Source organism: Schistocerca nitens, chromosome 2, assembly GCF_023898315.1.
Source record: "Schistocerca nitens isolate TAMUIC-IGC-003100 chromosome 2, iqSchNite1.1, whole genome shotgun sequence".
Taxonomy (NCBI): Eukaryota; Metazoa; Arthropoda; class Insecta; order Orthoptera; family Acrididae; genus Schistocerca; species Schistocerca nitens.
The window spans coordinates 150,347,569-150,366,187 of NC_064615.1; the positions used below are offsets into that span (position 1 = coordinate 150,347,569).

Consider the following 18,619-nt stretch of genomic DNA (forward strand, 5'->3'; position numbering starts at 1 on the left):
AACACTAAGCTTTATGCCTCACTTGGGATCATCAACACTGACATTGGACTGTTGATGACCGGAAACATGTTGCCTGGTCGGATGAGTCTCGTTTCAAATTGTATCGAGCAGATGGACATGTATGGGTATGGAAACAACCTCATGAATCCATGGACCCTGCATGTCAGCTGGCAACTGTTCAAGTTGGTGGACTCTGTCATGGTGTGTGGCATGTGCAGTTGGAGTGATACAAACCCCTGATATGTCTAGATACGACTCTGAGAGGTGACACATAGGTAAGCATCCTGTCTGATCACCTGCATCCATTCACGCCAATTGTGCATTCAAATGGACTTGGGCAATTCCAGCAGGAAAATGTGACACCCCACATGTCCAGAATTGCTACCGATTGGCTCCAGGAACACACTTCTGAGTTTTAACACTTCCGCTGGCCACCAAACTCCCCAGACATGAACTTTACTAAGAATATCAGGGATGCCTTGCAACATGCTATTCAGAAGTGATCTCCACCCACTCGTACTCTTATAGATTTATGATCAGCCCTGCAGGATTCATGGTGTTAGTCCCCTCCAGCACTACTGTATTTACTCGAATCTAAGCCGCACTTTTTTTCCGGTTTTTGTAATCCAAAAAACCGCCTGCGGCTTAGAATCGAGTGCAAAGTAAGCGGAAGTTCTGAAAAATGTTGGTAGGTGCCGCCACAACTAACTTCTGCCGTCGGATACACAGGCATGCTTTGCTGGCACAAAGATAAATACTGGCGCCAAAACCTCTGCGTCAGTAAATAAATTAAAAAAAAAAAAAAGGTGTAAGAGGAGCTTTTTACTCCTCCCCAAGTTTCGACCACTGTATTTTCATACATTATCCAACGAAGTAAATACAAATTCAGTGTTGTTCATCTTCGAATGTAGCAGCATTTCAATGTACTACGAAAATCCGACTGGCAAGACTATTTGGGATGTTTGTCAATATGGCCAACTCTACGTTCTGAATTTTTTCCTACCTGTGAGAAGAGATGGTTGCCAATAGGAACTTTTATGAATTGCGAATCACACGCAGTATTTGTGGTGTCACCGCCAGACACCACACTTGCTAGGTGGTAGCTTTTAAATCGGCCGCGGTCCGGTAGTATACGTCGGACCCGCGTGTCGCCATTGTCAGTGATAGCAGACCGAGCGCCACCACACGGCAGGTCTAGAGAGACGTACTAGCACTCGCCCCAGTTGTACAGCCGACGTTCATAGCAATGGTTCACTGACAAATACGCTCTCATTTGCCGAGACGATAGTTAGCATAGCCTTCAGCTACAATTGCTACGACCTAGCAAGGCGCCGTATTCAATTGATATTGAGATTCTATTAATGTATCATCAAGAGCGATGTTCTACAAATGTGGATTAAAGTTAAGTATTCCAGAAGCTACGTACTTTTCTTTATAGCATTCATTATGTATCCTGCTTCAGACCTCACGCCAGCCTGCGTGAGTTTAAGCGCGTGCCTTTCGGCTTCCTCTCATTGTGTCTAGGCTGTCTTGTCTAGACACAACAGTATTCTCTTCAACATAAGAATAATACAAATATAAACATTTTGCCATGTATTCTTTCGTGTTTGCTGCTATCTCATTTAAATCCTGTCTGCCTAATAACCTACGAAACTAGTGTGAGACAGCAGCAAATGCGGAAGAATATACATATTGTCTTGTTTATATTCGTATTATTCTTGTGGCTAATAGTGATACATTCAGAAACGAAGTACGGCAGTTGACTAGATTTTAAAATCTAAGATGACTAATTTCTGTGCAGAATGTAATGTATAAAAGAGGCGTCTGCAAAGATTTTGAAACGGAAAAAAATTTTAGCTAAACTCTCGTTCAGAACATCTATCATACGCAGTCTATTATTTGGTTCTTGTTGATCATTATCAAAGAAAGCAGCAGTGTAACAACAAATAGCAGTCTCTTGCCATTGTTTCGCTAATGAGACAATTCCTCTCTTTTTTTTTTTTTATTGTAAGCGGCGGTAACGCGCACAAAAGCAAGCCATGCCACGAGCGGCGACAGGACGTAAACACTTATTATCAGAATGCGACAAACAATGCATGACACAGTACAATAATGCATTTTCAGCCTAGAGTGACGTAAACACCTATAACAAAGAGAACGGCACTTATCAGATCAAAGAAAAATAAGCAATCGATTCAAACCAGACGAAGCACGCTTGACGCATAGCAATGGCTACCTGGTAAAGCTTAACTGCTAAGCTTACGACTCGACCTAACTACTGTAGCTGTATCATCATTTATCCTACCTAAATTGTGTCTCATATTACAATAGACCAACTTTGTTTCGATTTGGAGGTGCGGCCTAAAACTTTTCTCTCCCCTTGAATTTCGAGTCTCAAATTTCAGGTGCGGCTTAGATCCGGGAAAATTTTTTTCCTTGATTTCAAGTCTCATTTTTCAGGTGCGGCTTAGATTCGAGTGCGGCTTAGATTCAAGTAAATACGGTACTTCAGACATTAGTTGAGTCCATGCCACGTCATGTTGCGACACTTCTGTATGTTCGTGGGGGCCCTACACAATATTAGGCAGATGTACCAGTTTCTTTGGCTCTTCAGTGTGTATATATTTCAGATGTCACTTTCCCAAGTCAAACCATATTGTTCCACAAGCTTCTGAAATTTTTACTTTTTTAAGTGTTTGGTTAGTAAACCAGCCAAAATCTCTTTCTCTACGTGAATTCTTATAAAATGTTGCTTTATATTAATGTATTTGGTTCTGGCACTAGTGACATCACTGTTAGCTGAGTGTATAGATTGCTTGTCACAGAAAATCTTGGTGTTTTTTGTACTGATGTTGGGCTCATACTGATGTTAGGCTCTATCTCACTCTAAAATTAGAGTCCTTACCACAATGCTTCTCAAACCATGTGTGATAAAACCATATATTCAGCTTCTACAGCAGTGCTCAAGACTACTCATTTTTGTCTTTTGTAGGACCAGCATCTAAGTCCTTCCATCAATCTTAAACAACACCCTGTAGCGGAAATCTTTTCCCAGTGTACATCATTATGACCTTTGAGTTCATATTTCCCTTTTTACTGTATCTTAACCTATAGTTTGTGGTTCTCTTATGATATTTGAATATCCTTGTAATGATTTTCCAATGTTTTTCTCTTGCACTTTTGTGGAATCTGCTCACAACAACTGTGGGAAAAGTTGGTGACAGATACATAAAGCTACCTACTGCCTCCAAATACAGTACATTTTCATTGCACTCTACAGCTGCTTCATTGGCCACTAACTTAGCTCCTGGTTCCGTCGATATGGAAGTGGGTTTTTGTTATATATACCAATTTTTTTTTTCAAAATTTTTTCTGTATGTGACAATTAGCTTGTGCTTAACTGCTCTGTCCTCCTATTTTTAACAATCTGGATGCCCAAGTATGACTTTACCTTTTCCAAGTCAAGCATGTTAAACTTGGTTCGGAGATGTCTCTTAAAATTGTTCTTCTGTTTTTCATCTTTATTTAGAATGGAGAAATTATCCACCCATATAGCCATTATTTTGACCTCTTCTATACTCTGTAATAAATACTGGCATCTACCTTATAGCTTAATGATGATTTCATACCGATATATGTTCCACCAGTGTCCACTCTGTTTCAGTCCATCAGTACTTGTCTCCAATCACCAAATCTTCCTTTTTTTCTAGACAAGATTTCCTTTCGTCTTCTGGTGGGATCACATATATTTCGTCCTCTAATTCCCCAATTATGTAAGCTGTCTTCACGTCTATGCATGAATTAATAAATCTTCTTTTATTGGAAGGGATAAAAGCTGTCTGTGTGGTACCTATTTTATCACTGGCAGAAAAAGGTTTATTGTGCTCTATCCCTTCTTTTTGTGAATATCCCTTGACTATTAGTTGTGATTTGTTTTTTGGTGCTACAAACTCAAGATTTTTTTATGTTAAAACTCACATCATGTCTTTAATGATCTTATTCCACCGTGGCATTTCAACCAATTAAAGTGTTTGCTTTTGAAAAGAATTACTCTAATTTTCTTTCCATAGCTTTTTTCCATTGTTAAGACTTTGGACTACTCACATCCTCTTCAACTGTTGTACGTTCATCATTAAATTATTGGGCTACATGCATCGCATTAGCAGTGTATTATTTAGAGGCATGAGAAGAATGCCTTAAAATATGTTCTTCATCTTCTAGAACTTCATCCCCATGGTGTGTGCCTGTGAATTCCTGACCATTTTCTTCTTCGTCTTCTTCATTTGCTTTTTATTTTTGAGAATTACATCTCTTAAACTTAGTGATGGTTAAAGTGGCTGTACACTATTGATGACTTTCTATTATTTACTTTTTATAATTCTCAAGGAATACAACATCTCTGCTGGTCAGTATCTTCTTATTCATAGGAGTCAGTAACTCTCTGAATCTTCACAATAGTCTATAAAAATATATTTCTTAAGATTTGGGTCCCATTTTCCCCTCAATTGTTTCAGTGGCTGAACCTTAACTTCACATCCTCTGCTTGGATTTGGCTTGTTCTCTGTGCACAATTCATAGCGTTTATATTTATTATCAGTTCAGTAAGTGATTGACTGATCAAATACATGGCTCTGGATAGCAACTCTGCCCAAAAACATTTAGGTAACACAGCATGGGGGACTATAAGCAACAAGTTTATCTGGATTGATGATTTGCTAATTAGTTGCATTGGTCATAAGGTAAGTGCTTGACTGAGCCATTCCAAAAACATTCATTAGTCCACCATTTATAGTGCGTAGCACAGTGCTTGATTTTTTTTACGGTACGTACGCACTAGTAAACTGTACCGGTACCTCTGATGGTGTCAGGGAGAACCCAGAACCACAGATTTTCACATCTGGTATGATTAGAACTTTTACTGGGGTTGAAGCACAATATAAAACAAATGTATTCACACTTTTAAAATGCTCAGAAAAACATAAAAATAACATGTTAAGAAGTCTTAATTTCAAAAACACCCTCTGAAAGGTCACAGTTCAGGAACCGCCTCTCTCTCTCTCTCTCTCTCTCTCTCTCTCTCTCTCTCTCTCTCTCTCTCTCTCTCTCTCTCGATTTTTTAAATGTATCTGTCTTGTTTACTGATCTTCATAATTATTGTAGTACAAAATTTTCGTGATATACATTTTTCTATGGTGTATTGTTCTTGGTTGGTTGTTTTCAGTTATTGTAGTAGCGAAGTATGTGCCACTGGAATGCAAATACAGTCATAAATTATCTACAGAATAAACTTTTCACCTTTTTACCCATAACTGTTCTGACCCATGCTGCTGTATTTATTTCCCAATCATTACACAAGAAAACATCTTGTATTTTTACATTTTACTCTTTATGACTCCTGTATTTACCTTAAACTGGGACAACTTTGCCACATTTTTTTTTCTTCAGCCTGGTTTGTTACCTACTAATGCAACAAACATTTTTGAAACCATCCTAAAATGAGTCTTGATCTCTAGTTTCATAATCTGTGGATAGATAACAACTTACTTATGTATTTATGTATTAAAAAGTGAAAAACATATATGGCAAAGTTACCTGGCAAACAGGGCAACTTTACCAACTGTGTTAAAATCAGTGGAAATCTTTTTATTGACCCTGTATGACCAGTGAAATCTGTTTCCCCACTGAATCCAAGAAATATTTCATTATGAGCTGTAGATGAAGGGCATCAAGAGACATTCCCCAACCCCCATACAAGAGGACATTTTCAAGGATCTCCTCCTCTTCTTCACTGCTCTGTGTAGTCTGCCACCCAGGTTTCTTTAAATGGAGACACTTTACTTTGTTTACAGTTGTTCTTGAAGGAATATTGAACTCTTTTTGGCTGTTTTCCACTGGTCATTTGATTATTAATCACAACAGATACAGCTAGCTGTATTGTAGTGATATCGTAATTTTGATAACTGTGTGCTCCCAGTTGGATTAAAATGAGTCTTGACATTTTAAAAACTTGTACAGAGACCCAAAAATAATCGATTAAAAAAAATACTTGAAAGAGGTAAGAAAGAGGCAACATTCTATGGTGACAGAGTTGTCCCATTTTATTGAGCTTCCTGGAGCAACTTTGCCAAGTTATGTTATTGTAGTAAATATACCACTCCATTTTATTTCTTAAAGTGATTCTGAAATGTAATTATATACTGCAACGTTGGTATTAGTGGACAGGGTGAGACTTTTGCAGACTACCGAAAACGCGTGTTTCACAAGCTGAAAGAAAAATCACTGACAAAGACGAGGAAACAATAAATAAATGTAAAATGTGTGCCATATCCTTCGTTAATTGTTGCCTTGTACAGTGAATACATTGGCATCTTTATGCGATGATCCAGGAACTTGGTACGATGTCAACGATATTTTTATTCATAAAGTGGCAAAGTTGCTCTGTTTGACAAAGTTGTTCCAGTTTACTGTAAGTTTTATTTTCTTTCCTTTTAGTCAGTCTATCACTTGCGACCTAAATTATTAGTGATTTTTATCTTAGATGATTGAATTTTCCTTTCAACAATGTTAATGCAGGGTTTCACTTTATTGCGTTGGTTGAGGTTCTGTTTACTACTTGAATATTAAAAAACATAAGAATCATGAACTAAAATAACAAAATCATATTGTTTAGAATATTTTTTAATTATTTCTTTTCTGTTTCTTTGGATGTCTCCATGGCAGTAATCATTAATGACTCGTGCACGATCACCACTGACATTTCTTCATGCACTTTAATTTTTTATTTTATTTTATTATTATTATTTTTTAATGTACAGGTTCCATAGATTATTTGAACATTTTTGTGCTGAAGTGATTTGGAGTGAGTCAGTTTACAATATATGTAAACCATGGACCTTGCCATTGGTGGGGAGGCTTGCATGCCTCAGCGATACAGATAGCTGTACTGTAGGTGCAGCCACGATGGAGGGGTATCTGTTGAGAGGCCAGACAAACGTGTGGCTCCTGAAGAGGGGCAGCAGCCTTTTCAGTAGTGGCAGGGGCAACAGTCTGGATGATTGACTAATCTGGCCTTGTAACAGTAACCAAAAGGGCCTTGCTGTGCTGGTACTGTGAACGGCTGAAAGCAAGGGAAACTACAGCTGTAATTTTTCTCAAGAGCATGCAGCTTTACTGTATGGTAAAATATTCCAGAGGTAAAATAGTCCCCCATTCGGATCTCCGGGTGGGTACTTCTCAGAAGAATGTCGTTAACTGGAAAAAGAAAACTGGTATTGCACGGATTGGAGAGTGGAATGTCAGATCCCTTAATCGAGCAGGTAGGTTAGAAAATTTAAAAGGGAAATGGTTAGGTTAAAGTTAGATATAGTGGGAATTAGTTAAATTCAGTGGCAGGAGGAACAAGACTTGTGGTCAGGTGAATACAGGGTTTTAAATACGAAATCAAATAGGGCTAATGCAGGAGTAGATGTAATAATGAATAGGAAAATAGGAATGCGAGTAAGCTACTACAAACAGCATAGTGAACGCATTATTGTGGCCAAGATAGATACAAAGCCCACGCCTACCACAGTAGTACAATTTTATATGCCAACTAGCTCCGCAGATGATGAAGAGATTGATGAAATGTATGATGATGAGATAAAATAAAGTATTCAGATAGTGAAGGGAGACAAAAATTTAATAGTCATGGGTGACTGGAATTTGATAGGAGGAAAAGGAAAAGAAGGAAATGTAGTAGGTGAATATGGAATGGGGGTAAGGAATGAAAGAGGAAGCCGCCTGGTAAAATTTTGCACAGAGCATAACTTAATCATAGCTAACACTTGGTTCATGAATCGTGAAAGAAAGCTGTATACATTGAAGAGGCCTGGAGATACTGGAAGGTTTCACATAGATTATATAACGGTAAGATAGAGATTTGGGAACCAGGTTTTAAATTGTAAGACATTTCCAGCGGCAGATGTGGACTCTGACCAAAATCTATTGGTTATGAACTGTAGATTAAAACTGAAGTAATTGCAAAAAGGTGGTAATTTAAGGAGATGGGACCTGGATAAAGTGACAGAATCAGAGGTTGTAGAGAGTTTCAGGGAGAGCATTAGGGAACAGTTGACAAGAATGGGGGAAAGAAACACAGTAGAAAAAGAATGGGTAGGTTTGACAGATGAAATAGTGATGGCAGCAGAGAATCAAGTAGGTAAAAAGACGAGGGCTAGTAGAAATCCTCGGGCAACAGAAGATATGTTGAATTTAATTGATGAAAGGAGAAAATATAAAAACACAGTAAATGAAGCAAGAAAAAAGGAATACAAACGTTTCAAAAATGAGATTGACGGGAAGTGCAAAATGGCTAAGCAGGGATGTAGAGGCATATGTCACTAGAGGTAAGATGGATACTGCCTACAGGAAAATTAAAGAGACCTTTGGAGAAAAGAGAACCACTTGTATGAATATCAAGAGCTCAGATGGAAACCCAGTTCTAAGCAAAGAAGGGAAAGCAGAAAGGTGGACGGAGTATATACGAGGTGCATTCAAGTTCTAAGGCCTCCGATTTTTTTTCTAATTGACTACTCACCCAAAATCGATGGAACTGGCGTTACTTCTCAACGTAATCGCCCTGCAGACGTACACATTTTTCACAACGCTGACGCCATGATTCCATGGCAGTGGCGAAGGCTTCTTTAGGAGTCTGTTTTGACCACTGGAAAATCGCTGAGGCTGGTGAATGTGCGGCCACGGAGAGTGTCTTTCATTGTTGGAAAAAGCCAAAAGTCACTAGGAGCCAGGTCAGGTGAGTAGGGAGCATGAGGAATCACTTCAAAGTTGTTATCACGAAGAAACTGTTGCATAACATTAGCTCGATGTGCGGGTGCGTTGTCTTGGTGAAACAGCACACGTGCAGCCCTTCACACACGTTTTTGTTGCAGTGCAGGAAGGAATTTGTTCTTAAAAACATTTTCGTAGGATGCACCTGTTACCGTAGTGCCCTTTGGAACGCAATGGGTAAGGATTACGCCCTCGCTGTCCCAGAACATGGACACCATCATTTTTTCAGCACTGGCGGTTACCTGAAATTTTTTTGGTGGCGGTGAATCTGTGTGCTTCCATTGAGCTAACTGGCGCTTTGTTTGTAGATTGAAAAATGGCATCCATGTCTCATCCATTGTCACAACCGACGAAAAGAAAGTCCCATTCATGCTGTCGTTGCGCGTCAACATTGCTTGGCAACATGCCACACGGGCAGCCATGTGGTCGTCCGTCAGCATTCGGGCACCCACCTGAACACTTTTCGCATTTTCAGGTCGTCATGCAGGATTGTGTGCACAGAACCCACAGAAATGCCAACTCTGGAGGCGATCTGTTCAACAGTCATTCGGCGATCCCCCAAAACAATTCTCTCCACTTTCTCGATCATGTCGTCAGACCGGCTTGTGTGAGCCCGAGGTTGTTTTGGTTTGTTTTCACACGATGTTCTGCCTTCATTAAACTGTCGCACCCACGAACGCACTTTCGACACATCCATAACTCCATCACCAAATGTCTCCTTCAACTGTCGATGAATTTCAGTTGGTTTCACACCACGCAAATTCAGAAAACGAATGATTGCACGCTGTTCAAGTAAGGAAAACGTTGCCATTTTAAGTATTTAAAACAGTTCTCATTCTCGCCGCTGGCGGTAAAATTCCATCTGCCGTACGGTGCTGCCATCTCTGGGACGTATTGACAATGAACGCGGCCTCATTTTAAAACAATGCGCATGTTTCTATCTCTTTCCAGTCCGGAGAAAAAAAAATCAGAGGCCTTAGAACTTGAATGCACCTTGTAGAGGGGCTATACAAGGGTGATGTACTTGAGGACAATATTATGGAAATGGAATCGGAAGTAGATGAAGATACTGCGTGAAGTGTTTGACAGAGCACTGAAAGACCAAGTCGAAACAAGGCTTCGGGAGTAGACAACATTCCATTAGAACTACTGATAGCCTTGGGGGAGCCAGCCCTGACAAAACTCTACCAACTGGTGAGCAAGATATATGAGACAGGCGAAATACCCTCAGACTTCAAGAAGAGTATCATAATTCCAATCCCAAAGAAACAAGTGTCAACAGAAGTGAAAATTATCAAACTATAAGTTTAATAAGTCACAGCTGCAAAAAACTAATATGAATTCTTTACAGACGAATGAAAAACTGGTAGAAGCCGACCTCCGGGAAGATCAGTTTGGATTCTGTAGAAATGTTGGAACACGTGAGGCAATACTGACCCTATGACTTATCTTAGAAGATAGATTAAGGAAAGGCAAACCTACGTTTGTAGCATTTGTAGACTTAGAGAAAGCTTTTGACAAAGTTGACTGGAATACTCTCTTTCAAATCCTGAAGGTGGCAGGGGTAAAATACAGGGAACGAAAGCCTATTTACAATTTTTACAGAAACCAGGTGGCATTTGTAAGAGTCGAGGAGCATGAAAGGGAAGCAGTGGTGGGGAAGGGAGTGAGACAGGGTTGTAGCCTATTCCCAATGTTATTCAATCTGTATATTGAGCAAGCAGTAAAGGAAACAAAAGAAAAATTCAGGGTAGGAATTAAAATCCATGGAGAAGAAATGAAAACTTTGAGGTTTGCTGATGACATTGTAATTTTGTCAGAGACAGCAAAGGACCTGGAAGAGCTGTTGAACGGAATGTACAGTGTCTTTAAAGGAGGATATAAAATGAACATCAACAAAAGCAAAACGAGGATAATGGATTGTAGTCGAATTAAATCGGGTGATGCTGAGAGAATTAGATTAGAAAATGATGCACTTAAAGTAGTAAATGAGTTTTGCTATTTGGGGAGCAAAATAACTGATGATGGTCAAAGTAGAGAGGATGTAAAATGTAGGCTGGCAATGGCAAGGAAAGCGTTTCTGAAGAAGAGAAATTTGTTAACATCAAGTATAGATTTAAGTGTCAGGAAATCTTTCCTGAAAGTATTTTTATGGAGTGTAGCCATATATGGAAGTGAAACATAGACGATAAATAGTTTGGACAAGAAGAGAATAGAAGCTTTTGAAATGTGGTGCTACAGTAGAATACTGAAGGTTAGATGAAGCTTTTGAAATGTGGTGCTACAGTTGAATGCTGAAGGTTAAATGGGTAGATCACATAACTAATGAGGAGGTATTGAATAGAATTGGGGAGAAGAGGAATTTGTGGCACAACTTGACTAGAAGAAGGGATCAGTTTGTAGGACATGTTCTGAGGCATCAAGGGATCATCAGTTTAGTATTGGAGGGCAGCATGGAGGGTAAAAATCATAGAGGGAGACCAAGAGATGAATACAGTTAGCATATTGAGAAGGATGTAGGTTGGAGTAGGTACTGAGAGATGAAGCAGCTTGCACAGGATAGAGTAGCATAGAGATCTGTATCAAACCAGTCTCTGGACTGAAGACCACAACAAAACAACAACAACAACAACAACAACAACAATTAGTTTTAGCATTAATGAACATTTTTTCAGTCGTGCTCATGCAACTACACCTAAAAATTAGATTCTTTCTTTTCCTTCTTCTTCTTCTTCTTCTTCTTCTTCTTCTTCTTCATCTCCTCCTCCTCCTCCTTTTTCCTTGCCGTCTTATAGACTACTGGTTTTTAAATAAAAATTAATCCTTGGAGTGTGGGGAGTATTCAGGAGAAATGATTTTAAGTTACATTTAAAACTTGGTTTACTACCTGTCAGACACAAACAAAATATGTGATGTTGTTGATTCATTTTTTCCAAGACTCTCAACTGTATCAAAAGCAAAACCGATTTAATTCTTCGAGCATTCAGTAATAAGCTTCTTATTGTTCAAGGTTTTGTCAACATGCACCCCCCAGTAATTTGGAAAAGGCCACCGAATGCTGTTCATCTGCTACATCAGTTGTTGGTAGTGGCTATTTATTGTGCAGAACTGAATATAGTGTGTTTTATCAAAATTTAGGAAGAGTCCTTTTTCAGAGGTCAATTGAATAATTCTTTGAGAAGCATCAACAACAATCTCTTCTGTTGCTTCTCTCTCATGAGACTTATTATAACACTAGCATTCATCATCATCTTCGTTCCCTTCTAACTAACATCTGGTTGTGTTGGGGTATCAATGGTACTTTGCCACTTTACTCAGTCTTTCCACTATTGTTCTTCCACAATTTGGTTCCATAGTAGGTTTCTCCTCCTTGAAATCATCTTTATTGTATCAAGCCATCTTGTTCTCAGCCTTCCTCTTGGCCTCAGTCGTGAACTCCATCATTCTTCTCGGTATTCTTCCCTCTCCCATCATCTTCACATGCCCAAACCATTTTAATCTATTCTTTTCAATTTTCTCAGTCAACTTCTCCACTCCAATTTCCTTCCTAATACCTTCATTTTTCACTCTTGCCTTTCCTCGTCTTCCCTACCATACTACTCAGAAACATCATTTCACTAGATTGTATCCTACTCTCCTCTCTTCTAGTCATAGTCCAAGTCTCTGAGCCATAAATTAGTATGGGTGTGAAGTAAGTCTTGTATATAGCACCAGCTTGCACCTCATTGGCACTTCCCTTCCCCACACCAAGCCCCTCACACAATGGTAAAATGTACTACTCTGCTGTATTCTTTTGCTAATTTCTGTCTCGAAATGAGTATTTCCCATTAATACACTTCCCAAATATTTAAAGTTGTCCACTATTTCAATATCCCATCCCTTAATATGAATTTGTCCCTTGCCCTCTCTATCCCGTCTGGTTACCACCATGGTCTTGCTTTTCTCCACGCTAAATTTCATTCCATATTGTCGACCTTATCATTTAGGATGTATATTTGTTTTGTACCTCCTTACTGCTTGTTCCCCACACCACAATATCATCTGCAAGTAGTAACAGCTTCATCTCCCTTCTTTTGTCTCTTTGACTATTTCATCCACCACCATTATAAATAGTAGTGGTGATATCACACTTCCTTGTCTTAGTCCTATAACATTCTTAAACCATTCATTTCTTCCAACTGGCGTCTGCACACAACTAGAGCTTTTTTCATACATTTCGTGGATGACTTCAAGTGTTTGCTTTCCAACTCCCTTTCTCTTAAAGGTTGCCCATACCATTTCCCTGGGAACACTGTTATATGCTTTCACTAGGTCGAGAAATGTCATCACCAGATCTTTTCCATACTCCCAGTGGCTATCCATCAACTGTCGCATGCTAAAGATTGGATTCACTGTTGATCTACCATGTTGAAAGCCATACTGCTCCTCTTCTAACTGCCCTTCCACTTTTTCTCTCACTCTTCTTTCCAGTAACCTCTCCATTATTTTTGCTAATTGGGATATAGTGTGACCCCTTGATAGTTGTCACATACTTTCCTGTCACCCTTCTTGAAAACTGGGATTATTATTCCCTTTCCCCATTCTTCAGGTACACATTTTTGGGTCCAAATGCATCTTATTAGTTTATATAGCCACTGTAGCCCAACTGGTCTAGCTGCCTTTTATGATCTCCACAGTAATTTCATCTATCCCAGGTGCCTTTGCTGTTATCATTTTTCTCAGAGCTAATTCCACTTCCAACGTCATTATATCCTCCTCTTCTTCCAGACCCCTACCCCCTGTCGTACTGCTATTCCCTTTCCATTGCCATTCTTCACATTTAGCAATTTATTGAAGTACTCTTTCCATCTTTTCCTTATCTCCTCTGGTTGCACTAATAGATCTCTGCTTCCCTCTTTCACTAGCTTTGTGTAGGCCTATGTTTTTTCCTTCCTCATACTCTTTGTAATTCCATGTATCATCCTCTTACCACTAGCAACATCTTTTTCCAACTCACGAGTGAATTTCTCCCAGCTTTTCCTCTTTTCTTCTGCTACCATTTTCTTACACTTATTTTTACTATCGTGGTATTTCCTCTTACTTTCAGCTGTTCGGTCTCTGCCAGGCTTTCTTCTTTTCTTTTACTGCCTCCTTCACCCTCTATACCACCATGGTATCTCCTTTTCCTTTACCCTTCCGGACACCCTGCCCGTTCCTCTTCCACATTGCCAAACTCAGTGTTAGGGATTTTACGCTTAAGTAACGTTTCTTTTAGTTTGCGTTGTCTGCAGAAAGTACTGAGTCTCGTTGTTAATGTTAAGTGGAAGGTTATTGACATGTTTAAGAAATAGGAGTAGACCCATAGTTGAACCCTGTGGGTCTGCCTTTGTGATTTCTCCCCAATCACTAAAACTTTCTACCTTTTCAACATTGTTTGAATCACCCAGTGCAATTTGTGGTGTTCTGTTTGTTAATTATAAATCACATCAGTTGTTTTTAAAACCATCAGTTCCATAAAACTTCAGTTTTTTAAAGAGAGGAACAGGATCTATACAATCATATGCCTTGGAAGGATCATAAAAATACCACCTGAAAATATTCTATTATTTAAGGCTAGTAATATCTGGTGAGTGAATGTGTTAATAGCATCCTTAGTCAGGCAACCTTTCTGGAATCCAAACTGTGATCTGCTAAGTAAATTCTTTAAAAAATGTGAGATTACTCTTGAGTTCACTACATTTTTCAAATATTTTGGAAAAAGACATGAGTAGGGGAATTATATGATAATTGTTTAAGTCTTTCTCATCACTTTTCTTATAAAGAGATTTAACAGCCGCATATTTTAAGCTGTCAGAAAAATTACCAGAGACAGTGATGCTTTGCATGTATCACAAAGGACATTACTTATTAAGTTACAACAACTCATCAGGAGAGCTTCTGTCAAAATTGGAAGGTAGGAGACGAGGTACTGGCAGAATTGAAGCTGTGAGGACGAATCGTGAATTGTGTTTGAATAGCTCAGTCGGTAGAGTACTTGCCCGTGAAAGGCAAAGGTCCCGAGTTCGAGTCTTGGTCTGGCACACAGTTTTAATCTGCCAGAAAGTTTCAGATTAGTGCTCACTCTGCTGCAGAGTGAAAATTTCATTCTGGAAAGTATTCAGAATTTTGTTTGAAATTCCAGACAGGACATATGAGCTTCTCTTTTTTAGAAGTTTTAGAATTCAGTTAATTTCATTGAAGGATGCTGGCACTACTTCTAATTGCTTAAACTTTGTGGAATGACATTTGAAATATATTCCTTTGATTTTTCAACTGAACCATTTACTCCAATTTTTTCTGCTACATTTAGAAAGTGATTGTTAAAAATACTTGCAACTTGTCAATTATGAGTTGCAGCAATGTCATTTAGTTTACTTCTGTTGGTGTCTTGTGCAGTGAATTGTTGTCCTGCCCCCCATTTCAAAATATTCCATATAGCCTTAATCTTCTTATCTACATTACTTATTTGTCAGAACATGCATATTTTTGGACTTTTAATGCCTTTCCTTAAAATATTACACTTTTTTTGTCTAATGGAGGTAATGTTGCATCATGACCTTTTGCTCGCTTATCATGTCATTCCTGGAAACCCAGAATCTATGCTGTAGGAATCGACATGGATTCCGGAAACAGTGATCATGTGATACCCAACTCGCTTTATTTGTTCATGAGACCCAGAAAATATTAGATACAGGCTCCCAGGTAGATGCCATTTTCCTGGACTTCCGGAAGGTGTTCGATACAGTTCCACACTGTCGCCTGATAAACAAAGTAAGAGCCTATGTAATATCAGACCAGCTGATAATGCATAATATTGTTCGACCTCCCATGAGGACTCTCAGAGTAGCGAACATGGAGGACATGGATGGGGACTGTGGATAGGTGGCACTAGGTGGAAATGTGGGTCAACTGGGAGCTGTGCCGAGATAGTCCGCACAACTGCGATACACACTATGTCCAGATGGCACAGTGTTTAACAGCACTGTCTAGTAAGCAGGATATCCTGGGTTCAAATTCTGGTCTGGCACACATTTTCACTCATCACCACTGATTCTGCATGAAGTCCATTTTCAGCTGACATCAGTAGTTCCTCTCGTTTCCTTTCTGTTCTCCCTTCTCAATCTTCAATTTATGTAATATGTATCACTGTTGTGCATTCCGTGTGTTGTCTGTTCCTTCAGACATGTCCAAAAAAAACAGACCCTATACATTCGTAAAATTTTATGTATGTTGCAACATATTCTTTTTCCATGTTAACAATATACAAAAGTGATGCTGGTCTATAATCCTGTAATTTCTGATATTTAACATCTCTCTGAAAGGCACAGAAAACGTATCACATTCAGAATTTTCCACATCTTGTAGATGCATTGGTAGCTCATATAACTTGTTTTTCAGCTGTCTCCTGATAAAACAAACTAATTTTACTTTTCTGGAAACTGTAACGTTACAAGGCCCCGGGAGTAGACAACATTCCATTAGAACTACTGACGGCCTTGGGAGAGCCAGTCCTGACAAAACTCTACAATCTGGTGAGCAAGATGTATGAAACAGGCAAAATACCCTCAGACTTCAAGAAGAATATAATAATTCCAATCCCAAAGAAAGCAGGTGTTGACAGATGTGAAAATTACCGAACTATCAGTTTAATAAGTCACAGCTGCAAAATACTAACTGTATGTTGGTCCTGTTCTGTTTTAATTTTTTTCAAGACTGTCTGTCTGTAACCTGAATAACCTAAGAAACATGCCCCTCTTGACTCCATTAATCGTAGGGATTTTTACCATGTGTGCTTGTGCCCCCAGCACTTTCTGTAAGACATTCAGCTAATCTGCCTCCCCACTACTGCCCTCCTGTTCGAGTGCAGGCCTTGATCTGTTGAATTGTTTTAATAGTGTCCATAGTTATGGGTTGTAACTAAGTTCTCACTTCTCGATTGATCTGTCACCTCTATGTTGTTCAAGATTACTTTTACCTTATTGACAATTTACGGTCACCTTCTTGTTCATTCTTGTTGCAGTGAACCTGCTGTGCAGTGGCACTGATTGTACTGTGGGACTTTGTTTCCACTGCCAAGGGATGAGGGCTGTGAGAGAGCTCACAACTATGCCAACTCAATTACGAAATAATGTAACTGCCTTTTAGAGAACTCTTCTGTTATATAACTCTTCTTTATGGAGTTGTTATCAAGTTCAGTAATTACAGCGTGTGGTGACAAAGCTCTTATTATTCAGAACAACTTATCTGAAGTGGATCTCAGAATAGCACACAAGAGATTGACATTTTTCCACAGCGTCTATCAACTGTTCTTGGCTGTATACGTTTTCAGTAGATGTGCTTCCTCTGTGCTTTGTGCTTTCCAAATCACTACCAAACTGCAATGACAAAGTATAAATGCCACCTCCAAAGCAGTTAGAGACTCTTGACAGCATCGAACCTTGCTGATGTGCTGTGCTCACACTTCTCATGATGTCCCTCTGTACACACCTACATTGATTCATGTGCAGTGTGTAGTAACACGGTTCACGTTTTCCGTCGCACTTCAGAGTAGACCGGGAACTGTCTCATAGGCATGCCCAATGTGAACTGAATGGGCACGGCCCGTGCTGCCTGAGTTGTTGTTATTGTTCCGCTGGCAGAGGTCGTGGCCGAATTCTCGCGTTCCCTCTGGTGGACGGGACTCTATTTGCGGCAACTACCGTCCGTGATGCGGCATGCCAATGTGCGCCTCCCGCGATCTTTCTGGAGGCTACTGCACTCCTCCTCCTTCGGGGGGTGAAGCCACTGTGATCCACTGTGTCGGAAGGTGGAGCGTCGTGCAGGAGTGATGACCTCCATGTCCATCGGAAGGCTGGAGTCGAGGGGATCTGCCAACCCTCGAGCCGGAACCTTTGAATACAGCTGGAAGTGACCCACACGAAGAGGCCCCCGTCGTCCCACCACCGGAACCTGGGACAGAATGGGAGACAGGCCGTCGAACTCTGGATCCTGGACCACCCTGGGAGGGGCAAGACCCAGTGGCGGGGACGAAGGGGAAGGGATGACCACAGGTGAACCCGTCTGCTGAGAAACCGGGCCTGCGAGGGGGGCCAGCTCTCGCTGGGGCATCGCTAATGATGGCGATGCCGGTGCTGGAGCTACTGGAGGCTGCCAAGGCTGAGAGCCATCGCAGTGCGGCGGAATCACAGGGGGGAGGGGTGGTAGCGTCCCCTGAGAAACCAACACAGGTGCCGGCAATGGGGAAGCCGGTGCCCGAGGTGTCGGAGGGTGGGTGCCCAAACGTGGACGTAGCTGATTTTGGTGACGACGTACCTCCCGGTCCCCCGTCTGCAAGGTATAGAGCCGGCGGCCATTTCGGCACAGGACCACCGCCGGTATCCAACGTGGATTGCGACCAAACCCACGTGCCCAGACCGACATACCCGGTGGAAAGCCGGGTACTCCGTTTTGTGAAGACTGGCGAGGACCGGGCCGAAAGAGGTGCAGCAGAGTCCTAGGTTGGTACCCGTGGAGGAGCTCTGCGGGCTGCGTTCTCCCATAGGTGTGGTCCGGTAGGCCGTCAGGAAAAACGTCAACGCCTCCTCCGCAAGAAATTCGTGCACATACTTTTTCATCTGTGGCTTAAATGTGCGCACCATGTGCTCGGCTTCCCCATTCGATTGTGGATAAAAGGGGGGAGAGCAAACGTGCCGAATACCGAAGTGCCTACAAAAATCCTGGAAGGTCTGCAACATAACTGAGGTCCATTGTCTGAGACCAGGGTGACTGGCAGCCT

At 40.5% G+C, this 18,619-nt stretch overlaps 1 protein-coding gene across 1 annotated transcript in view; it reads left to right on the forward strand.

Moving 5' to 3' along the window:
- The window catches only part of LOC126235848 (brefeldin A-inhibited guanine nucleotide-exchange protein 3), a 327,111-nt gene that overhangs the window by 58,775 nt on the left and 249,717 nt on the right, over positions 1-18,619 (forward strand). The window lies entirely within an intron of this gene.